Source organism: Cyprinodon tularosa, unplaced genomic scaffold (genome assembly GCF_016077235.1).
Source record: "Cyprinodon tularosa strain WSP-4 unplaced genomic scaffold, ASM1607723v1 ctg389, whole genome shotgun sequence".
Lineage (NCBI taxonomy): Eukaryota > Metazoa > Chordata > Actinopteri > Cyprinodontiformes > Cyprinodontidae > Cyprinodon > Cyprinodon tularosa.
The window spans coordinates 282,275-298,309 of NW_024039106.1; the positions used below are offsets into that span (position 1 = coordinate 282,275).

Here is a 16,035-nt window from a genome sequence, read left to right on the forward strand (position 1 = left end):
AAAGCAAATATTTAACTGGCAAGACCTTGTTTCCAAGAGCAACACATTCAGTCTGTCCTTTGGCAAAATTTTAATAAACCCAAACCACATACGCTGAACTGTTCAACCCACCGATGCATTTTCTTAGAAAGATTGCACAAATTAAAGGGCACTAATCAGAACCAAAAACTATGAAACAGATCTATTGCCAAGATGTAACTATAAAATAACAGACCCAACACGATTTTTCTAGCGTATTGTTGTTTTTTTGTTGACTGTGTTGATTTAAGTCTTTAGGGGGACAGTATTTTATTGTTCTGTCTCCATCCATCCACCTGTCCATCTATAGAAAGTGGGTATATATTTAATAACCATATACTATGGTGTACGTATACCTTAAACAGGTTATTAGTCCATCTTCAGAAAAGTTCATTAAGCATTATATGACTGTGTCAATATTGTCAGCAGTGATACAAATGGATGGTTGAAATATATAACAGCTAAAGCTTATGTTCAAACAATTAGATAGTAATTTTTTTTTTCCTTTGAGTATTTTACTTTGTGTTTTTAAATCAATCAACCAGACTTTATAGGACTGTGAAGTCTGATGAGCAGTGATTTACATAATTATTAATTCAAATATGCCATCGCGCACCTCAAGGCTTAGATGTTGATGAGTGACGCATGTTTGAAAACTAACTTAAGGTCTAAATCCATTTTGATGCCCAGGGGCATTTTTTTGCCCTTAAATTGGTGTTCATATTAGCTGAAGCTTTTGAGTACCTGCCTGCTGAAAATGTCAAATTATAATGAACACATTCCTATCCATCCATTCACTCGCCTCTTCACCATGACAACAAGGTAGGCAAAAGCACTCAGACATCCCCAACTTCCTCCGGCTTCTCCTGGGGGGTTCCTGAAATGCTCCCAGGGATGCTGGGAGCTGTGGTCTAATCATAAATGACCTATGGCCCGAAAAGTGGGTGTTAGTACTGTGCAAAATACTCTGTATTTCCAATTGCCTATTGATAAGAAGTAAAGCTGGTATTTCTGGGTAGGTATTGTTTCACATTGTGGTGACATAAAACAACAATGAGACATGAAGTTTGTTTATTTTAAGGTTTAGAAATAGTATCTATATGCAACTTAAATTAAGTCAAGCTCGGTTGCAATTAACAATAGCAGCAAAAAACACGAATAACAAATGCGCACAGAAAAACACTGGGATTGAACTACGTGATACTATTGATTTATGCATTATTATTAGAATTTAGACTTAGACAGATTTTATTTTGTCATTTTGTACACACAAGTGTATACAAAAAGAAATTTTGTTTAGTGCAGCTAAACATTCAAGGGTTTTTTTTGTTTGTTTTTGTATAACCCATTTTATATAACATTTAGCAGTCTAATAGCAGTGGGGAAGAAACCTTTCTGTAATCTGCTTCTGTAGAAGGTGGTGAGGATGGCTGGGAGCAGGTGGGCTCTCCTCATCCTCCGCAAGAAGTACATACGCTTTTGTGCCATTTTGATAAGTAAGGTGGTGTTTACATTCCAGGTGAGGGTGTCTGTGATGTGCACCCCCAGGAATTTGGTGCTGCTGGCCACCTCTACAGCTGAGCTGTTGATGACCAGTGGAGCGTGGTTAGGCCGGTTCTTCCTGAAGTCCAAGGTGATCTCCTTCGTCCTCTCCATGTTCAGGATCAGGCTGTTATCTGTGCACCAGTCCACTAGCTGCCCCACCTCCTCTCTGTAGCCCTGGTCGTTGTTGTCTCTGATGAGGCCCCCCACCATTGTGTCGTCTGCAAACTTCACAATGATTGGCGGTGAACCTGGGGACACAGTCATGTGTCATCATGAACAGCGGGGACTCAGGATGCAGCCCTGAGGGTAGCCTGTGCTTAGGATGATGACATCAGAGGTGTTCTCTCCGGCCCGGATTGACAGAGGTCTGTTGGTGAGGAAGTCTAGCAGCCAATAGCAGAGGGGTGTATTGAATCCCAGCTGTTTCAGTTTCCCCATCAGATGCTGTGGGATGATGGTGTTGAAAGCTGAACTGAAGTCCAGGAACAGCATCCGCACATGGGTGTTCTTCTCCTCCAGGTGTGCCAGGCTCAGGTGGAGAGCAGCAGAGATGGCGTCCTCAGTGGAGAGGTTCTGTCAGTAGGCAAACTGGAACGTGTGGAATGTCGGCGGCAGACTAAAAAAACGATGTTTTCTTTAACCAGCCTTTCAAAGCCCTTCATCATGATTGGAGTCAGTGCCGGTAGAGCATGGTGGTTGGCTGTGGCAGGTAATCATGAGGTGACCTGAGGCTTCTTTGGGACCGGAATAATGGTGGCAGACTTGAAGCATGCTGGCACTATGGATTGGTCCAGCAAGGTGTTAAAAGATGTATTTGAGGACAACAGCCAGCTGATCTGCACACTCCTTGTACACACTCAGGTATGTTATCAGGCCCTGGGTCCTTCCTTGGGTTGACTCTCCTCAGAGTTTTCCTCACTTCAGCTACGTCCAGGTTAAGTGCCTCCTCCCCCTGGTGTAGAATGGCTTTCACTGCTGGAGTGCTGTTTAGGGCCTCAAACCTTCCAAAGAAGTTGTTCAGTTCATTTAGAAAGTCAGTATTTGCTGCATCTACCGAGGGGGGGAGTGGGTGCGTTGTAGTCCGTGATCTTAGGAATGCCTTTCCACATCTTCCTGGTGTTGCTGGCATCGTGAAAAAGATCCTGGATCTTTTGGCTGTGGTTCTGCTTCACTGATCTGATGGCACGGTTTAAGTTGGCACGTGCTGTTCTAAGTGCCTCCTTATCACCAGGCTTGAAAGCTGAGTTCCATGCTTTTAACAATTTCCAAACCTCTTTATTCATTCGGGTTCGTTGGTTGGGTGTATTTGTTTACATTTGTTAATATAGGCTGACACAGTCATGGCATACTCATCAATATTTAATGAGTTGTCATATTTTGCTGCAGCCTTGAAGATGTTCCAGTCGGAGCATTCAAAACAGTCTAGGAGTTTCTCCATGGTGCTCTCAGACCACATTCGGATCTCTTTAACTTATATAGCTTATATGCAGGGATAAGCATGACAGAGAGGTGATCTGATGACCCGAGGTGAGGGTGGGGGGCTGCTCTGAATACATTTTTGATGTTAGAGTAAACCAGGTCTAAAATGTTTTCACCCCGAGTTGCAAAGTCCACATGCTGGTGAAAATGAGGGAGAATAGTCTTCAAGTTAGCCTGGTTAAAATCCCTAGCAATTATGAAAACACCCTCTGTGTATGCAGATTGGAGCTCAGAGATGGTATAGAGCAGGCATCCCCAAACTCGGTTCTCAAGGCCCCCTGTCCTGCAGTCTTTTAGAGGTTTCTCTGCTTCAGCACAGCTGGTTATAATGATTGCAGTAGACCAAAAGCCTGTTAATCAGCTTTCAATTAAAATCAGCTGTGCTGGAGCAAGGAAACGTCTAAAACCTGCAGGACAGGGGGCCTTGAGGACAGAGTTTGGGGATGCCTGGTATAGAGTCTTCATGGCCTCTTTTGTATTAGCGCTGGGCACGTAAACAGCAGTAATACTAACCACTCTTAACTCTCTGGGTTGATAGAACAGTCTTCATAATACAGTCAGACACTCGATGTTTGTAGAGCAGACGCTAGTGACCAATCTAGCGTTCTTACACAAGCTGTTGTTGATGTAAACACAGAGCCCACCACCCCGTAGCTCCAGCAGGCATTGGCAATCATAGATGCAGGTTTGATGTCCGGTGTGTATCGTTTTAAGCAGCATATTCTGTGAAATTGTCGAGAGCTGTTCTTGGCCGCTGCCTTGGAGCCCCGCCATGGTGCTTGCATGTTTATAATTTAGTAGTTAAAATAAAATAAAAACCTATATATATATATATATATATCTATATTAGGGATGGGACGATTTATGAAAACTGTCCGAACTGTTCGGTTCAACTGTCTCGGTTCGATTCGCGTGTGTTTCGTTCGGTTCATGCGCTGCTCCTTTTTCTTATAGGCGAAGCGTTTACACTCCAGAGCAGAAGGTGGCGGTACTGCAACCAAAGCCAACCACCAGTAGTAAACAAGAAGAAGAAGAAGCGAAGCAGCTTAGCCGGGTGTAGCAGGGAAAACAATCAGTCGTTGTGGAGAATTGTGTCGGACTGGCGAGTGGGAAAGAACAGGAGTTAGAAGACACGCCAGCAGCACTTTATAGGTCTGCTGTATGGAACCGCTTTGCATTTAGAGTGACCTACGATGACGGAGGAAAGAAAGTTGTGGATAAAAGTGCAACAGTGTGCAAGCATTGTGCAACACGTTTTGTTTATGCTAACAGCAACATGACCAACATGTCATGCTAACCCCGAAATCCCACATACTCCGTCAGCAACCCCCGCTCCGCCCCGCTGCGCTCCAGACCGGCTGCTCAAAGCAAAGCCTACAGCCTCCACTGTGGCTCCCGTCCGCTCCCCTCTGAGTCCCTTGGAGATGGTAGAGAGCATGCGCGAGATGATGAAATTCAAAGCAGCAAAACATACGGAAATGATTCAGGGTTTCCGCGGATCATTTAAAATAATTCCAATCCATTATTTTTTGGGGGATTTTTTTCATTAATTTCATAATTTTTTATGGGATTTCGGTGTAACAATCAACATGTATCGAACCGAAAACCGTGACCAGAAACCGTGAATCGAACCGAACCGTGGATTTTGTGAACCGTTCCACCCCTAATATATATATGGATCGACTTTTAACTTTTAATGCAACCAAACACTACTAATTTTGCCCTTAATTTTAGAATTAGATGTGTGTTCTTAAGTAATGTGGGGTCTTAGTATTTGTGTTGAAACACTTTAGAGTCAGTAAAAATCTTTAAAAATTCTATCCCCTTTTTCAAACAAATATTGTTTCAGTTGTTGCAGTCATTATAAAATATTTAATAACTGCACCAAGACAAACCAATTGCGCATATATTGGATCTAAGACTGCTTGTAAGAAAAAGGTACATTTTGTACAAATACAGATTCATATAGTGCCAATCTTACAGTAGTTGCAAAAAGATGAGTGAAAGCTAATACAGAATAAAATTCTTTTAGACAGCAAAAAATATGTTTTATAAAAAACAAAAAAACTACTGAATTCCAGTCTTTATACACAGCAACAGACAGCGGCGAGAAAAGCCAATCAACTGACACATGAGGTAGATGGGGCATATGGAGCCACTTGCCCTTTTCCTCTTGGATGACCCTCTTTTCACACAAAGTATTTTTTTACAAGTCCTGACAAGCCAAGTCTTTGGAAAAATATTCAGTCCGATTTTTAAATTTTTTTAATTTCAGCTATTTCAGTTGACCGTGGGAGAATATCCAATTTCTCAGAAATATCAAAAACATTAACCAATGCATTTTACTCCATGCCTTAAGGGGTACAGTGGATGCTACAAAAAAAAAAAAAAAATCACCTTGCCAAAAATGATTATATACTGTAAAGTGCGAAAAATTATTTATTTATTCTTTGTTTTTTTAATCAAAATTATGGAAACATAGATACAACTGTGTTAAGCTGCAAATAGATTTCTTGGTAAATACATAACTTTCAGCAAATAAATGTTCAGAGGCACATTTTAGTTGGTTGACATAGGTGAAACTCCATTAGAGGTGGAAGTGCTTGTGGTTAAGTGGGAACTGGGTGAAATGTGGGTGAGTGAGCTCTGCCCATTGAACAGGACCTCAAGAGGAAGAAATGACAGCTTAAGATTTTGTTAAAAAGTAAAAGGTGAAAGGGCAACTCTTTCAGTTTGCTTACAAATTCACATCCTACTCCTGCAAAATTTTGTGAATAAACAAAAACAAAATAATAACAATAATTTTTATCTCTTAAGAAATGTAGTTTGAGCTCAGTTTGTTGAATTTAAAACATTAATTAATTGTAAAAAATGTAAAATTTAACAAAGAAATACAGAACTTAACAAACAAATACAAACAAGAAGATAGAAAATAAGAAAGAAGATGCCTTCTTAAGGAAAAAAAGATTTTAATGGATGGATGGATGGATAGACGGAATGACGGAATACATGGAAATGTAAAATCTTAGCCTTAAAGAACATTTTTTTTTCTTCCCAACAGACTCCATAGAAAAGGCATGAAAGTTAAATGGAATAGAACACAGAAGCAGTGATCATCCCAAATTATATGTAACACTTACAAAAAGACAATTTTTGTTCTTTAAAAAGTCTCAGAGTGCAGATGATTCCTATACAAAAGCCTGTTAAATCCTTGAAGTTCGGCTCCTTCTGGAGGTACTCTGAGCTTATTTGTCATCTCTAAAAGCAAAGAGTAGATATTTACTGAAGTCACTTCTTTCATAATTTGTGTTTCTGACAATACTGCTATAACAAAAAAAGTTTCTGGACCTATATTTCATACAGTATACAGCAAGTAATTGTAGTGGTTTCAATAGTACATACATACAATGGCATAACTATCGGTAAGCAGAGACTGCAGTTGCTTAGGGGCCCCCGACCTCTTAGGGGCCCCGTCACTGACACCTGGTTGACCCCCTACGCAATTGTGGACTAGGATGTCTCCTTTCAGTTGTAATTGTGCGAAAAATTCCTTATAAACCCACCTGATACTAGGTTGACTGACCAGACCATATTTATACCCCAACACATGGCAGATTTCAACATGATGGTGAGCCGTTTAAACATGACACCAATAGCAACGCAGACAGTGGTATTTTTAATGAATATGTTAATAACTGTGTATAGTTCATTAGACGGTTGGTAAAAAATACACTCATATAATATGTTTCAAACCGTAATAAAGAACTTAAAAGAACTATGTATTTGAGTATTTTATTTTTTACAGTACGAGCGACTGGTATGGTGTGTTGTACTTCATATGGGGCCCACCCAGATAATGGTGCTTACGGGCCTATTGTGTTGTTACACCATTGCACACATATGTTACTTAAGTAGAAGTATAGATACTGCAGTTTAAAAACACTCTGGTAAAACTTGACCTCCTTACTCAAGTAAAAGTTAAAAAGTATGTGCTCCAAAAACTACTTAGAGTATAAAATTATAAAGCAACCTCTAAAAAAAACAGCCTGATGCCACTATATGAATTAAAAGACCTGTGTCGGACCTTTCAGACATTTCAACATCTTTATCTGAATCTGACGTTGTCGCATGGTATAGACAATTTGTGTTTGCAGTTTGAAGAACACCTGCTTGCTTCTGATGATTTCCTTTGGGGTCAGCGCAAATTAGACAAATAGCTAACCAATGAGTGTTTGCGTTATATGACTCATCCAATTATGGTAGTTTTCACTAGATGTGGATGGTGCTAATGATCTGCATTGGATGGCGTGCATGACGTGAAATAAATATTTATAAACATTAAACCAAAGCCAAGAGTAACGAGTAAAATTTTTTTAATGTTAGGAACAGTAGTCAGAAGTAGGAAGAAAAATAAATAGTTGAGTAAAGTATAGATACCTAAAAACTTTCCTTAAGTACAGTAAAGAAAAGCGCGTTCACGAGTCTACAGAAACCGCGGCAGACCAAACCAGATGAAAGTGCGCATTCAGCGTCTGCTCTGCCGATAATGCAAGCGTAGAAGAAGAAATGTGCTGTTTACCTGTGCAAAGAAAGAAACAATGAAAGAAATGTCTGAGGACTTCAGTGTTGAGGAAGAGCATGAGTTCTTTGCCGAGCTGAATGCGCACTTTCGTCTGGTTTGGTCTGCCGCGGTTTCCGTAGACTCGTGAATGCGCTTTTAGGAAACCCTATACACTACTGTTTATGCTCTAAAAACTGTCTAAATGACTTTGTTCGAGTAAATTCTGGATGCTACCCACTCAGGACACTTGGAATACATTGGAGGAGCAGTATGGAGGAATATTGACACGTTTTTTTGTGGACTTTTATGGACCTTTCTGTCTCGGGCACCATAGACCTCCATTATTTGAATGTCAGCAGACAGCAAGAAGCCTCCCAGATCTCCAGATGCATTTGAGATATCAAAAAAGTACTCCAGAGTGTTGTTCAGCATGGGGGTGAGTAGAAAATGAAGGCTAATCATGTTTTGGGTGTACTATTCCTTTAAGAGTTCTGATGAATTGTCATTTATATTGTAGTGCAGTTTGTGTCTTATCAGTCAAATTAATTAGCTGACAGTAAGCACCTTCCGTCTTTTTGCAGTTAACAGTGGACATCATTCAGGAAGCTGAAATAAATTGTATTTATATCGACTAGAAAAACTGAGTTCCTCATTGTATTGATAGCTATGATTGTTTGATTTTGCTATGACTTTTTTCACATAAAAAAAAAGAAACCCTGAATAAAAGCTACCTGCTAACACCTTTCAGGAATAAATAAGGCAGTAGTAAGAAAGGCACTGAGGCCTTTTTAGAACCTTCAAAGTCAAAATGAGTATTTAACCAGGCATACAGTGACTCCAGGAAGCCTTCCAAAGGAAGCATTGCTTTGCTTACTGCAGTGGCACAGAGATCTCTAAAGGATTACACATCTGACTGTCAACGGGATGTACAAAGCTCAGGCTTAAAGAACCACCGGATTAGAGTACAAGGAAACAGAGCCTCGTGTCCAACCTAAGATAAGACAGGAAGTCGGTGCGCGTACTACAGAGGAGGGCAGGTTTACACCCTCAAGTCCTGAAACACAGGGTCATCGGAGTCACTTTATTTACTCTGCCACCTCCTGTGAAAGTCCTCAATGCAAGTTGTGTGGCCAACGGGAGAATAATCCATCACCTCTTTTTGTAAATATCTGCTCAGAGCAATCACCAATGCGATAAAGAAGAGGGAAAGGCCTAGCACCTCCTGTCCTCAATAATTCCTTTATAGATGTCTTTAAATCATTAATGGTCACAGCTCTGCCCCACTGATGAATGGGTTCAATTTAGAGAAAATCATGAATTTAATTAATTAAAGTAATTAGAGGCAGAAGCCATCCAGATACACAGAGACCTTTCTGCCCAAGGATCTCTAAATGCTTTTGTCTTAATCACCGGAGAGGTGTCAAATAAAAGACAGGAGAGCCCGAGGACAGTTGGAGGTGTGACAGTCATAAGGCTGGGCCCTTTGCTGCCACGTCAAAAGAGCAGTCAGAGGCCGTGTTACAAGCAAGGGGAATGTAATGTTAACCCAAGGCCACAGCTCTTAAATTTACAACAACTTTAGCCAGCTGTCATTCTTCCTTTCATAATAGTACTGAGGATATTGTTTTTTAATATCTACAGCTGGAATTGATGAAGAATGTTAAGATCCTTATTTTATTCATGCAGGTTATTACTACTCATTATAGACTATAAATGCACTTCAGGTGGACATGTAAAGGCTGACGCAATCAAGTAAAACAGTTCTGCAATATTTATTTTTGCAAACCTCAGGGTCTTCAAATCGAATTGTGCAGTAAAAAATTGCATAATTTTTTTTTACAGATGTTACATATTTAGCTGAATTAATGGGCTATGAAATATGAAGCCATTACTATGAAAATGCAATGCACAGGTTACAAGTGTTACAAACTAAATTCTTAACTTATTAATCAAAAAAGTTAGAATTGTTTAACTGAAGTCACATTTTAGCAATGTTTCTGCTTGACAGCCAGATTCAGGCTACTCCAAACCCCTCATTTATTTCTGTTCTTTTTTTTCTTTTTTGGTCATTCTAGAGTCTGTTTTAGATTATTGTCTTGCAGAACAATCCAAATGTGCTTAAGCCTAAAGCCAAACACTTAAATTGGTCCTTCAGGATTTTGTGGTAGAAAACAGAAACTGCAAATGCGAACAGCAAGGTGCTGAAGGAGCTATTCAGTCTCACTACAACCATGTAGTAATACCATGATCGATATATTATTTTCCTAAAGTGCTGTGTTAGTAATATATACCAGATATGTGTCCCTTTCAATTTGTGAAAGGGACACACAACAGTCATGAAAAATGACTATCTGAACCAAAACAGGCTGCCAGTTTTTTTTTTTTTATGTGTTCTGATTTAAAAAGCATTGTTTTAAACCTAAACACTGCTTTTCTTGGTCATCATAAACAATTTCTAGTACAATAAAAAGAGTTAGAAAAAATAAAGTTGTGATTTGAAACCACATGACATAATTTCTTTCATCTATAAACAGGGAAAATTTGTCAGGTGTTCTTTTACATAATTTAATCAAGATGGTTTTATTCTCTAAATTCCTGGCACCCTTTTTTCTAGAAAGTGAATTAATATTATACCCTAAAGCTGCTTTACTGGAAATGTTGGTAGATTGTTTAGATTGCAATCTTGAATTGCAAGTGTTTACTTTCAATTTAGTAAGGGCTTGAAGAATACCTGCCTCAGCTTCATGAAGAGCATGTCACATTTATTTTCCTTACTGACACATGACAGTTGTTAACCAAAGATAAGGGAACGATTAGAAAGTGTGTTTTGAACACATCTGTGGAGATTGATGAAAAAATGTTAAGCTCTATTCCATTACATCAATAAAGATGGACAGATATAAAAGGGCCACTGACAGTCTGACAGCCTGGTAGAGCAGAAAGAAATGGTTTAGAAGCTCAGATGTATTTTTTTTTTTTTTTTTTTTTTATCAAGCTTAACCTGCTGCTATTACAAAAATTGTATCTCCCTTACAGACGATAGAAATACAAGAACTAAAATAAATAAGCTGGGTTCTGTGCTGTTATTTATGGAATGCTAATTGAAATCCTCAGCACTCCTTATATAAAATGATCAACCTGTAATAAAATACAGACATTGCCTGAGTTCTCTTCCATACACTCATACAATTTGACCTTGGTGTGCTAAACTACCAGTAATATAACCTGTCAAAACTAAGAGGTGATGATATAATCTAGGTGTCCTTCCCCTACAGGCCTGGCAATAACTTGTCCAGGATTCTTTTTTTTTTTTTTTTTTTGCTTTTATATTGTTCACATCAAGGGCCAAAGCCTGTTAATTCTGCTTTATGACCAAAATGGGGAACTCTAATTTTCAATGTCCGTGATCACTTCATTCTGTAAAAGCCTGGGAAATGCATCTCATGTATGAAGTAGTATTTTTTATTGGGAAGTTTCCTCTAGAATAAAAACACAGCTTGTAAAGACAGTGCTTTATCATTTTTTTCCACAGTGTCAGATAAGATGGACTCTTCAAACACCAGGTAGCTACAATGATGTAAAAAGCAATACTTCTTACAGATTTCCTCTAATCTTGTTTTTTTTTGTCAAAGTAGAAAGTTTCAGACCATTGAACAAGTTTTATTAAAAGATGATTTTGATTATTATGATGATTTTGATATAGAAGGAAATAAAGGATTTCATACTTTACTTTATATACAACTTCATTAAGTGTAATTAATAACTGAATTCAGTCTCATTTACTAATTAACTTTAACTAAAAGAAGGATTCAAGCCCCTCTTCAAGGTGACATAATTTGTTACCAGTGAACATACCTAAAATAATTGATTCAATAATTATTTAGTATTATATTCAATTGATGTAAAACAATATGTAAGAACATTTGATGCAAAGTAACCTACATTTCTTGAGTTCCCTATTAGATAGAAACATTTGACCCAATCTGATTGTATGATAAACTGAATTGGATTGAAGTTTAATTAAAAGGCCGCCTTGTGAGCTTACAAGGACGGCCTTTCAAGCGAACTCAGGAATTTTAGTTTACTTTGCAACAACGATCATGAAAATTGGTCCTTGCTAAGATTACTTAAGATAACTTTTGTCAGAAAACGAGCCAGCGTGGCAGGTAATTCTACATCTAAAAGATATAGTGGAGTTATTTGTTGCCCAAGTGCGCACATATTCAACCATAAGTTATCTTGAGGTCAAGATCCATAATCACAGCTCTGTATTTGTCAAGGTTATTTTGACCATGTGACATGCATGCATGTTTGTTAATTAAAAACTGTTTCTGCTCTTAAAGTAAATACAATTTAGTTGATCAAACCAATTCATTCCTCATTGGGTTATTGAAATGTTATAAGTTAGATGAACATAATTTAATTCAATGCAGGGAACAATATAGGTCAACAGAATTACATTTAATAAAGTTAAACCAACCAAACATATTCACATTTGGTGTATGTAATCATCTCATTTTAAAACTATTTTAGAAAATTGTGTTAAACAGACTCAATGAAATGACACTGTGAGGGGAAGGGCCAAAAAATCAGAGAAGCACAGGGAAGTCATTGATGACAAAAGGGTAACACATTTATTTGGCAAAAAATAAAGTTCAAAATTGTAACAAGACTGGGCCCATCCTGGAAAACAAATGACAAACATCAGCATAATCCAAAGCTGACACAGGAAAAGACCTACCTTACTGACACACAAGGGAAACATATATAAACACTCGTTGATCAGACCATTTTGAAACAAGAGGGAACCATAAAATGCATTTGCCTAAACAAAACTGCAACAAAAGACGAAACTAATCAGCAACCTATGAGGAAGAGGACTTGAATATTAAACTTCCAAAATATGATTATAGAATACAAAACCAAACTAGGCCTAGTCCAACTAGGCCTCCATGTCAATGAGGAGATCCTTTGCAGCTGGGGCCTCCTTTCCTTTACTGGCTTCACTCATGACAGCCTCCCAGGAACTGGCAACTCTAATGAAAAATATATTAATGTACAGAAAACCAAACAAGCAAGAAATGACAAAATGAATCAACTTAATGTGTGCACCCAAATAGTTAACCATTGCCAAAGTAAAAAAAAATGAAATACAGTACAGTAAAATATAAGATTTATTAAATGAAAGAATTACAAGACCATTTGTTGTGTGGTTGCACATGCGACCATCACAGACACCATACAGATATATGTTGATTTTGTTCAGCTAGCAAAAATGTATTGGATGGAAAAACTTTCATCAATTAAATTAATTTAATCCAATGAGTAATTTTTTATGGCTGTAGACTCAAGTCTACTAGGTTTTTAATCAAAACCGAATTCTATCAATTCTGACGAATTGTCAAGGTCCTGAAGCGACTGAGAACAGCCCACGACCATCATGCTATCACAACTAGGATTGTACTATTGAGTCACAAATCATGACTTTAATTGATACCAGTGAGATTTGCTGTCTTTTTTCTTTTTTTTTTGCTCATTCTTTGGGTTATTTTGTCAAAGTGGTCCAAAAGCGTTTCAGTATTAAAAGTACATTTATCTTTTGTACAGATTAATAGTACAGTATCTTTTTCTAAGATTTACATTTCTTTTTAAAGCACTGCATTTCTATGACAGACTGGAAAAACGTTGCTCAGAATGCCTTTTTTTTCAGGGTTGTTTTAACAATGTCTGGTGTTGATGATTTCACTGCTGCCAAGTTAGTGCTTGCCTGTAGGCGTCAGCTTTAGGACCGACACTGACGTATAGTCTGAAGCAATAAAGAAATACCCTGAACCATCATGGTTGTTTATGATAATCAGAGTTCTTTGAATAGCTTTTTCCTCACATTATCAGATGGATATAAATTCTTTGACCTAAAATTGCTTTTTTTATGCACATTCAAAGAGCCCAGTTGGAACAGAACGCTCATTTAAACCATAATGAATATCTTACTGAAATTGAATGGCAGTGATTTTTGCTGATTATGCTTTTGCTGGGAAATCTCTTTAGGCTTCACTTTCTGAGCCAATAGCTGTCAGTTTAATTGTCATGAGTCAGGTAGAAAGAGAAGCAAAAAAAGAAAAAAAGGTCTTGTGGTTTTTTTTTCTGTCTTAGAAGAAGTGTAGGAGAACACAATGTGCACCATGCAGATACAATATGTATCTGTTGTCAGAGGGAGTGTGAACAATTGGGTTTAGTTTTCCTTCGTTGATGCTTGTTGAGAAAACAGCAGGATACCATTAGAGGAGCAGGGTTTGTAACTTGACTTTTACAGCAGAACATAGTGTCTGAAAGAAGTAATCTCGATCAATATTACTTTCCAGTATTGCTTACAGGTTATGATTCTTACCTTTCCTACCTACTTACTGCTGTTTAGCTGCTCTGAAGTTTCTTTTTTTTTTTTACCATTCTTTCTTAATGAACCTGTAAATGCATCAACATACTAATAAATATCATTATTATTTTGTTGTTGTTAATGACAAGAACAATAAAATGAACATGAATACAGAAATGTTACATCACGGTTTGGACCACATAGTGAGATATGGCAGTTTTAATTGGTCAACCTCTGCTGCATGCACTTCCCTGTCAGCCTGATTGAACACACCTGTTCACAATCATCCCCTCCTCCTGTGTGTATTTAGCCAGTCTATTAATTTTCCTCCATGGGTGTTTGTCTGTTTCAACAAGGCACTGGTCCAGCCTTTGTCCCTAAGTATTCTTGCCTTTATTGACCCCTTTTAAATAGTGAAGGTAAAATGAAGCTTCATAAAGCACTGAAGCGTTCCATTAAATTGGTTTGCTCATAAGCCAAAGCTTCAGGGTGTCTCATTTGCTGTATTGTGCCATCAAGTTGATAATAAATGTAAAATGTGCAGTTTAATTATAATGACACTATGGCTATGTTCACACCGCAGCATGAAGTGATTCAAATTCGATCTTTTTTCCCATATGCGAGCTGGATCTGATCTTTTCATGACAGTCTGAACAACACAGATCCAGTATTTTCCAATGTGACCCAGTCTGCTTGTCTATGTGGTCCTGAATCCGATACGAATCTGATCTTTTCAAATGCGACCTGTTTGTGAACAGCCAGGTTGCATCCATCCGACCTGAATATCATTAATACCGACAGTGGTCACTCTTCTTCTTCTTCAAAAAAAGTCCACTTTGGTTCATCCAAATGTAGATCTTATTCGGCGTGACTTCCTTGTAAATCTACCCACGCAGAAAACACTGATGCTGGGCAGTATGCAGTTGCACACCAGGGCCTGTGCTGGACGTAAGGGCAGACAACCAGCAGTGTTTCTAGGACAAAATTAATATGGCATTTTTTTTAAGCCAAGTAAAGACCTCTTGAGGCCATTTCTTATGTCAGCCTTTTTTAACATAATTTTCCCTGTAATCCAATTTAAGTGAAAAAAAGCTTCATCTACAATCCGTCCCTGGTTGGTTTCTGTTGCGCGATTTATCATAAAAGTATAGTTTTCAGTGCTGCTGTTTGACAACAACTCAGCTTTATCTCGTAGCACTAGCTGAGGGCAGAAATTAGTGAACCCCCTCAGGGCGTGGAGTTCACCGCTGGCTGCTTCACCGCCCTTCACCGTTGGGTTTGTATAAGGATTCTATGTGAATCCACTGCAGTCGCAGCAGCCACCACCCTTGAGAAGACTTTTACCTGAAGTTTGCATATTGTACAGGTGCAAACAAGGGCAAATTTCTTTACATCAGGGCAATGGGCCGTACAGTGAAGGAACAATATGGTGAGCTATGAACCTTTAAACCCTGGTGTTTGGTGGTACGGTTTGACCCTTAGCTGAGAAGGATTGAAGATATCGTAAAGTTTTGCCCAACTTAGGCTTATCAACAGATTTCTTCTTCTAACAAATAATTATCATTGTGATATGGGATCATTAGAATGGAATACTCCCTTATATCGCAACTTAATTGGTTATACTGTTTACACTTGACTTTTTGAAACTATGTTTTGTAGATTTGTTTGCTTAGTCTCCTCCGGAATATAGCTAAAAACATCTAAATGCCACTTTTTTCGAAATATATGTAATTATTTTTAGTTCAACTTTGTGTTTTGTTGTTAAACCACAACCAAACAGGAAATTGTGAAGTTAAATTACAGTGTTTACAGACAGCAGCACAGCACACCCCTGTAGATACAGGAAACATAAAGCATTTCCTTCTGTGCTCTGTAAAACTCTGATGAAAGTTGGAAAAAGCAACCTAAACAAGCAAACAAAAACACTTCAGACGGTTTTGCCCTATGGCTGCAATCTTTCCCTTGCTTTCAAATATAATTTGAACTCCACTGCTACAATTTTCCCTCTGCAGAACAATATACTCTCCAGGAACTTTTTTTTTTCTATCCTAACTCAACT

The 16,035-nt window shown here is 38.2% G+C and overlaps 1 protein-coding gene across 1 annotated transcript in view; it reads left to right on the top strand.

Annotated features, from left to right (window-relative positions):
• The window catches only part of cdh7a (cadherin 7a), a 219,914-nt gene that overhangs the window by 101,778 nt on the left and 102,101 nt on the right, over window positions 1-16,035 (top strand). The window lies entirely within an intron of this gene.